This window comes from Polypterus senegalus, unplaced genomic scaffold (assembly GCF_016835505.1).
Source record: "Polypterus senegalus isolate Bchr_013 unplaced genomic scaffold, ASM1683550v1 scaffold_7229, whole genome shotgun sequence".
NCBI classification, from domain to species: domain Eukaryota; kingdom Metazoa; phylum Chordata; class Cladistia; order Polypteriformes; family Polypteridae; genus Polypterus; species Polypterus senegalus.
In genome coordinates this window covers 1-8,730 of record NW_024385499.1, presented here as the reverse complement: position 1 = coordinate 8,730, position 8,730 = coordinate 1, and the positions used below count along the sequence as shown (strand labels likewise).

Genomic DNA, 8,730 nt, shown 5'->3' with positions numbered 1-8,730 from the left:
TTCTTTTCTTTACTTAAAGCCAGGTTGGTTTCTAGTGCTTCATGGGCCCCAGCCAGGCTATATCTGCTACTTGATTATTTGGAACTTTCCCAAATCTTTCCCATATCAGTTTAGATTCCTCTCTAGATTTCCCAGTAATGTTTACTGGTTTCCCATTTTCCCTTACTTTTTCCACTAATTCTTTCCACTCCTCCCAAGTCCTTTCATCCCGCTGAAGCCCACAATCTTGATACAGTCCATCAACCTCCTGTATAGTTTGGGTAATCTAAACTCATATGGTTTCTTGTTCTGGTTTAAAAGCCCAAACCTTCTTAGATATCACCCATCATGTACCTCAAACCTGCCTCCCTTTCCCCCTTGTAACAAGGATATGTAAACGGCCGTGTATTTCAATCTTAAAAGATCCTAAGTCCAGAAAACCTTTTCCCCCTTTCCTTTTTGTTTTTTACTTTCTGTCTTATGATTTCATCTGTAGACCTCCCAAAAAATAAAACATTGTCTTTTTGATTTTCCTTAGAATATATTTTGTCCGAAAAACGTTGCCAGAAAAGCCTGGGCAAAATTATTGACTTAATTAGCAAAATTTTGCCTCATATGTTAGTCTCCTAGTCCTCCAGAGACTTGTGAGCTTGTATAACTTTCTTTCCATCTCCTTCCAGTCTCTTCTTCCCTCCTTCTCCTCTCCAAAATGGATCCCTAATATTTTAACCGCCCTCTATGTATTTTCATGTCAGGTTAAAGTCCTCCTGCCACTTGCCCTGCAGATGGCACTCGATTTCCCTTATTTAATTGGGCTCTTTTGCTTTTTGAATTCTGTTCCTAGCAGATATCTGATCATATCCGCTAACTTCCAATTTTACTTAATGTCATATTAACAACAGTTGCTGTGTGTCTTAAAGTCAACTCCTTTCTATATTCGAACCTCTTTCCCTCCATTTTCATTACCTTCCTTCTTGCCAATTTTTCACATTATGAACCCTATAAGAACACAAAACACTTTCTTATAATTCTTCTTACTATTTTCTTTGGTGGAAAAAACACATTTGCTAAATACTGATAGTTTTGGGATTGTAACTGCCTTCATCAGCAATATCTTCCCTTCTATTGATAAGTTCGTTAACCTCCAAAATCCTGCTTTTTTTTTGGTTATCTTTTTCCCATTTCTTTCCACTCCATCCTCTCTGTATTCTTAACCCAATACTTTCACAACATTTGACAACCTTATTCTTCCTAGTGGTTTTTCCTTCCATTTCCCCAACGGATTCCATGAGAACACAAAGTAAAACCAGCGGTACCCAAGGATTCTCAAGGCACAGTACCAAAGGAGTCCAGTCTTCATCTCAGGTCACTGGGAGCATCCATGTCTCACAAACATATAGCAAGAAAGGAAGCACCAGGACTCTAAAGACTTGGCCTTCGTTCTTTGCAGAGATATTGGGAGCGCCACACACCCCTTTCCAGTGACCTCATGAACCACCAAGCTCTCCCCATCTGCTACTGACTTGCTAGGAAGAGTCACCAGGGACATGAATGTCACTGCCAAGGTAAGTAAACCACTCAACAAGGTCAACACACCTCCGCAAACACACACTGCTGATATCTGTGCCCAAGAGGTCATTAAAGGCCTGGCTGTTGGTTTTCATCCAGGACACCTCACAAGCCCAGACACTCAGACTCCTCACTCAGTCTCTTGAGCACCCTGATCAGAGCCCCATTGACTCCACGACAATCACAGCATCATCAGCAAAGTCAATATTCATGAATCTTTCTTCTCCAACAGATGCCCCACAGCCGCTGAACCCCATGACCCTGCACAACACCCAGTCCATACAAGCACTGAACAAAGTAGGAGCAAGAACACCCCTAACGAACCACAGAATCAGGGAAACACAGGGGGCCCCACCACCCAGCCAGTGTACGGCTGCCATGATATCCAGCAACTCAGGGGAATCCACTAAGTCTCGGAACTCCCACGGAAGCTCGGAACAACTGGCGAATCCCGTGAATCGACAAAGGCTGCTAAGAAACTTGCGATATTCACGTGTGCCTCCATGCCACTGTGGGATTGCACGTAGCAAGGAGAGGTTGCTGGTCTCTGACGTGCCCCCTTGTAATTGCAGGCTCCCCGTCTGAGAGCTGGACAGATCTCTGTCTATCTATCATCCATCCATCCATCAATCCCTCCATGAGGTGGAACGGTAACAGGGGGTCTTAAATGGGTGGCGGAGCGAGAAGCCGAGAAGGGATCAGCATGAAGGACAACGTACATTCTAATTCAAAAGACATTCCGAAAAATTTCAAAAGAATGGCAAAAAAAAAAAAAATGAAGACAGACAGGGGAAGGAGGGAAAAAAAAAAAAAAAAAAAATACGGCTGTCGTTCAGAAAAGAGGGCTTCCAAAGTTGCATATTTGGGGAGAGAAAAAGGAGCAGCCCTCGTTTACTGGGAATACCGAGTGCTGTAAGCTTTTGCCTTTCTGCCAGCAAGTCGCCCTTCACCTCGTCTTTCTTTCCTCCTTCCACCCGTGTCAGAAGCTGGCTCTTGGCAGCAAGGAAAGCGGCTTAAAATCAGTAAAGAGGCACTAAAATAATGAATGATTATTTATATTATTATTTTATTATGTGTGTGGGGTCCTTAAGATAAATACATACATTGATTAGTTAATTTAAATTAATATTATTTTTATTATAATTTTTCTATTGGGCGGGGGTCCTTAAAATAAATAAATAAATGGACAGACAGACAGATTGATTGATTGATTTTGGAACTTCTTTATTTATTGCTTAAAGCTCCCAGAGCCGTTGTCTCACAGGCTCCTGCTTCACATCGCCCAAGCACCACTTCCATAAGTTGAAACGCATGTTTTCAGTCTGTTTTTGAACCAGGACTATCAGGAGAGCGAACTGCAGTCCCCACTACCACAAATTATGCAGTCGAGTTTCCCGCATTTGGGGAAATGCAGGGTCAGCACACCGAGTGCAATGGATGAGCCTCGCCCTGGGAGAACCACCTTAGTGATCATGGTATCTCCCTGCCAGGTAAGTATGAGTTGTACAGCCTGGGCTCATCCTCCCACTTCCTCGGCTTCATGCCTCGGCGACGGGAGGTTTTCCCAGCACAGTCCTCGGTCCTTCGGCCTCCTTGCTTCTTGGGATCCTTGGGCTTCTTTGGCCTGGGAGCGCATGCGGGAGCTAGCTGCTGCCCAGACGCCCGTGTGCACCGTGACCTGGATGTTGGGGTTGCACGACCTCACCACCTTGATTAGACAGGTTTCACTAGCAACCCCAAGGTGCACCTCGCTCTTATGCAAACCAGCCACCCATCGCTGGAGCTATTGGCTGGAAGAGAAACAGGAGGGGTAGGACTGGGCGGGATGCTGAATGAGAAACAGCCAACAGCAAAGAAGGCGGCAGGCGCGGCAGACGGAGGCAGGAGGCAAAGCTGCGAAAGAGGAAGGCGACCCTGCGCTCCGGAGACCGAGAGGAAGAAGCCCTCGGCGTGGGCGCCGCACACGCAGCAGAGCACCCTCGGGAAGACCTGCGCCGAGGCCGAGTGATCTGGGGCAGCGCTGGGTACAGTTCGAGACTTGAGCCGGTGTTCCTCCTTTGATCCACTGTGGGATTGCACGTTAGCAAGGATACGAGGTTGCTGGTTCTTTCTGGAAGATGCCCCCTTGTAAAGTTGCAGGCTCCCGTCTGATGAGCTGGACGAGACTCTCTGTCTATCTATCCATCCATCCATCCATCCATCAATCCATCCATCCTGAAGGTGGAACGGGTAACGGGGGAGTCTTAAATGGGTGGCGAGCAGAGAGCCGACAGAAGGGGATCAGTATGAAGGACAACGAATTCTAATTAAAAGACATAACTTAAAATTTCAAAGAATGGCAATTAAAAAAAAAAAAAAATGAAGACAGACAGGGGAAGGAGAAAAAAAAAAAAAACATAGGGCTGTCGTTAGAAAAGAGGGCTTCCAGTTTGCCATTTGGGGGAGAAAAAACGAGCAGCCTCGCTTACGCCATACCATTTGAACCGCCCGATCCGTCCGATCTCGGAAGCTAAGCAGAGTCGCCGGTTATATTTGGGATGGGAGACCGCCTGGGAATACCGAGTGCCGTGCTTTTTGCCTTTCTGCCAGCAGGAGTCGCCGCCTTTGCCTTTCTTTTCCTCCTTCCCCCCGATCAGAAGCTGGGCTTTTGGCAGCCGAGTGATCTGGGGAAAGCCCGGAACATGCTCGAGACTTGACCCGGTGCTTGCCCTCCCCTTGATGCCACTGTGGGATTGCAGGTTGGAAAGGACACGAGGCTGCTGGTCCTTTCTGGACGATGCCCCCTTTGTAAGTTGCAGGCTCCCGCCTGAAGAGCTGGACAGATCTTCGTCTTTCTTCATCCATCCATCCATCCATGAGGAGGAACGAACAGGGGGTCTTAAATGGGTGGCGAGGAGAGAGCCGACAGAAGGGGATCAGCATGAAGGACAACGAAATTTCCAAATTTAAAAGAATGGAAAAAAAAAAAAAAATGAAGACAGACAGGGGAAGGAGAGAAAAAAATAAAAAACATAGGGCTGTCGTTTAGAAAAGAGGCTTCAAAGTTGAGATGTTTTTTCATAAAACGAGGTTTTTCTGATCATTCAATTATTTTCTGTTGGGAAAAACTTTCTTGTTTATTTGTGTATCCCAAACCTTGCCTCCACAATATTTCTTTTATCACGTTTATTCGTCCCAATCTTTCTTCCCACCTCTTTTTCCCTGACCTCCCAAACACCACAAGTCTATCCAGCTTGATGTCTACTTGTGTCTCTGCCTTACTTCCTTCCATATCCTTGCCACTGGGGGGCAGTCCCACATTGATGTCCATACTGACTTATTTTTTCTTTTACATCCGTCCCTGGGACATTTAGGCCCTTGTAAATTCTTTCTTTTACTTAAAGCCAGGTTGGTTTCTAGTGCTTCATGGCGGCCAGCCAGGCTATATCTGCTACTTGATTATTTGGAAATTTTTCCCCAAATCTTTCCCATATCAGTTTAGATTCCTCTCTAGTTTTCCCCAGTAATGTTTACTGGTTTCCCTCACTTTCCTTATTTTTTCCACTAATTTTTTCCACCTCCTCCACAAGTCCTTTTCATCCCGTTGAAGCCACAATCTTTGATACAGTCCATCAACCTCCTGTATAGTTTTGGTAATCTAAACTCATATGGTTTCTTGTTCTGGGTTTTATAAAGCCAAACCTTCTTAGATGACCACCAATCATGTACCTGGCTAAATGCTGCCCCCTTTCCCGCCTTGAACAAGGATATGTAAACGGCCGTGTATTTCAATCAACAAGATCCTTAAGTCCAGAAAACCTTTTTCCCCCCTTTTTCCCTTTTTTTGTTTCTTTACTTCTGTCTTGCACCTTCTCATCTGAGACCTCCCAAAAAATAAAAACATTGTCTTTCGATTTTCCTTAGAATATATTTGTCCAGAAAAACTGTTGCCAGAAAAGAGCCTGGGCAAATATTGACTTAATTAGCAAAATTTTGCCTCATATGTTAGTCCCCTAGTCCTCCAGAGACTTGTGAGCTTGTATAACTTTCTTTCCATCTCCTTCCAGCCCCTTCTTCCTCCTTCTCCTCCCCAAAAATGGATCCCAATTTTTTAACCGCCTCTATGTATTTTCATGTAAAGGTTTAAAGTCCTCCTGCCATTTCCCTGCAGATGGCACTCGGATTTCCCTTATTTAATTGGGCTCTTTTTTTTTAAATTTTCTGTTCTAGAGATATCTATCATATCCGCTTAACTTCCCAATTTTACTTAATGTCATATTAACAACAGTTGCTGTGTGTCTTAAAGTCAACTCCCCTTTTTATATTCGGAACCTCTTTCCCTCCATTTTCATTACCTTCCTTCTTGCCAATTTTCACATTATGAACCCTATAAGAACACAAAACACTTTCTTATAATTTTTTTACTATTTTCTTTGGTGGAAAAACACATTTGTAAATACATAGTTTTGGGATTGTAACTGCCTTTATCAGCAATATTTCCCTTCTATTGATAAGTTCGTTAACCTCCAAAATCCTGCTTTTTTTTTTTTGGTTATCTTTTCCCCATTTCTTCCACTCCATCCCTCTGTATTCTTAACCCCAATACTTTCACAACATTTGACAACCTTATTCTTCCTAGTGGTTTTTCCTTCCATTTCCCAACGGATTCCATGAGGAACACAAAGTAAAACCCGCGGTACCCAGGATTCTTCAAGGACAGTACCAAAGGAGTCCAGTCTTCATCTCAGGTCACTGGGGAGCATCCATTCTCACAAACATATAGCAAGAAAGGAAGCACCAGGACTCTAAAGACTTGGCCCCTCGTTTTTTGCAGAGATATTGGGACCACACACCCCTTTCCAGTGACCTCATGAACCACCAAGCTTCCCCATCTGTCTACTGGGCTTCATGGAAGAGTCACCAGGGACATGAATGTCACTGCCCAAAGGGAAGTAAACCACTCAACAAGGTCAACACACTCTCCAAAAAAAGACACACTGCTGATATTGGGCCCCAAAAGGTCATTAAAGGCCTGGCTGTTGGTTTTCATCCAGGACATCAAAGCCCAGACACTCAGACTCCTCACTCAGTCTCTTGAGCACCCTGATCAGAGCCTCCATTGACTCCACGACAATCACAGCATCATCAGCAAAGTCAATATTCATGAATCTTTTTTCTCCAACAGATGCCCCACAGCCGCTGAACCCCATGACCCTGCCCCAACACCCAGTCCATACAAGCACTGAACAAAGTAGGGGCAAGAACACACCCCCCGATAACCACAGAATCAACTGGGAAAAAACACAGAGGTTCTGTCTCCACCACCACAGTACCAGTGTACGGCTGGCCATGATATCCAGCAACTTCAGGGGAATCCACTAAGTCTCAGGAACTCCCACAGGAAGCTCAACAACTGAGTCAAGCTTGTGAAAATCGACAAAGGCTGCTAAGAAACTTTGCCGAATTCACGCTTTGGGGCCCATGCCACTGTGGGATTGCACGCTAGCAGGACACCCAGGTTGCTGGTCCTTTTTTGGACGATGCCCCTTTGTAAAGTTGCAGGCTCCCGCCTGAAGAGCTGACGAGATCTATCTGTCTATCTATGTATCCATCCATCCATTCATCCATCCGCCCCTGAGGTGGAACGGTAAAGGGGTCTTAAATGGGTGGCGAGAGCGAGAGCCTGAAGGGGATCAGCATGAAGGACAACGTAATTCTAATTCAAAAAACATTCAAAATTTCAAAAAGAATAAAAAAAAAAAAGAAGACAGACAGGGGGAAGGGGGAAAAAAAAAAAAAACATAGGCTGTCGTTCAGAAAAGAGGGGGTTCAAAATTTCATATTTGGGGAGAGAAAGGAGCAGCCCTCGTTTACGGAATACCGAGTGCTTGCTTTGCCTTTCTGCCAGCAGGAGTCGCCTCACCTGTCTTTTTCTTTTCCTCCTTCCACCCGTGTCAGAAGCTGGGGTCTTGGGAGCAAGGAAAGCGGGTTAAAATCAGTAAAGAGGCAATTAAAAATAATGAATGATTATTTATATTATTATTTTATTATTTTGGGGGGTCCTTAAGATAAATACATACATTGATTAGTTAATTTAAATTAATATTATTTTTTTTATAATTTTCTATTGGGCGGGGGTCCTAAAATAAATAAATAAATGGACAGACAGACAGATTGATTGATTGATTTTTGGGAAATTCTTTTTTTATTGCTTAAAGCTCCCAGAGCCGTTGTCTCACAGGCTCCTGCTTCACAATCCCAAGCACCACTTCCATAGTTGAAACGCATGTTTCAGTCTGTTTTGAACCAGGACTATCAGGGAGAGCGCAACGCAGTCCCCACTACCACAAATTATGCAGTCGAGTTTCCCAAATTTGGGGGAAAACGGGGGTCAGCACACCGAGTGCAATGGATGAGCCCCGCCCTGGGAGAACCACCTTAGTGATCGGGGATCCCCGCCAGGTGATGAGTTGTACAGCCCGCGCCATCCTCCCACCTCCCGCTTCATCGCCGGCGGGGGAGGTTTTCCCCGCACAGTCCTCGGTCCTTCGGCCTCCTTCGGCTTCTTCGGATCCTTCAGCTTCTTTGGCCTCGAGGCGCTGCATGGGGGAGCTAGCTGCTGCCGACGCCTGTGCACCGTGACCGGGTGTTTGGGAGAATTACCTCACCACCTTGATTAGACAGGTTTCACTGAACCCCAAGGTGCACCTCGCTTTAGTAAACCAGCCACCCATCGCTGGAGCTTTGGCTGGAAGAGAAACAGGAGGGTAGGACTGGGCGGATGCTGAATGAGAAACAGCCCCTAAAAGCAAGCAGGCGGGGCGGCAGACAGGGGGGCAGGAGGCAAAACCAAAGAGGAAGGCGACCCTGCGCCCGAGACCGGAGAAGAAGCCCGGCGGGCGCCAGACACGGGAGCAGAGCACCTCGAAGACCGCGCCGAGGCGCAGTGATCTGGGGCAGCGCTGGGTACACGTCAGACTTGGCCGTGCTTGCCCTCCCTTTGATGCCACTGTGGATTGCACGTTAGCAAGGATGAGGTTGCTGGTTCTTTCTGGAAGATGCCCCTTTGTGTTTCAGGTCCCGCCTGATGAGCTGGACGAGATTTTCTGTCTATCTATCCATCCATCCATCCATCCATCAATCCATCCATCCATGAGGTGGAACGGTAACAGGGGAGTCTTAAATTGGGATGGCAGAGGGAAA

The 8,730-nt window shown here is 45.9% G+C and overlaps 1 non-coding gene and 1 pseudogene across 1 annotated transcript; both read right to left on the bottom strand.

Moving 5' to 3' along the window:
* Window positions 1-2,890: 2,890 nt before the first annotated feature.
* On the bottom strand, window positions 2,891-3,046 carry LOC120522308. The gene has a single exon (XR_005632348.1). It is a non-coding gene; the product is annotated as a U1 spliceosomal RNA (small nuclear RNA).
* A 4,797-nt stretch (window positions 3,047-7,843) lies between these two features.
* Window positions 7,844-7,997, bottom strand: LOC120522309 (annotated as a pseudogene).
* Between the last annotated feature and the right edge of the window lie 733 nt (window positions 7,998-8,730).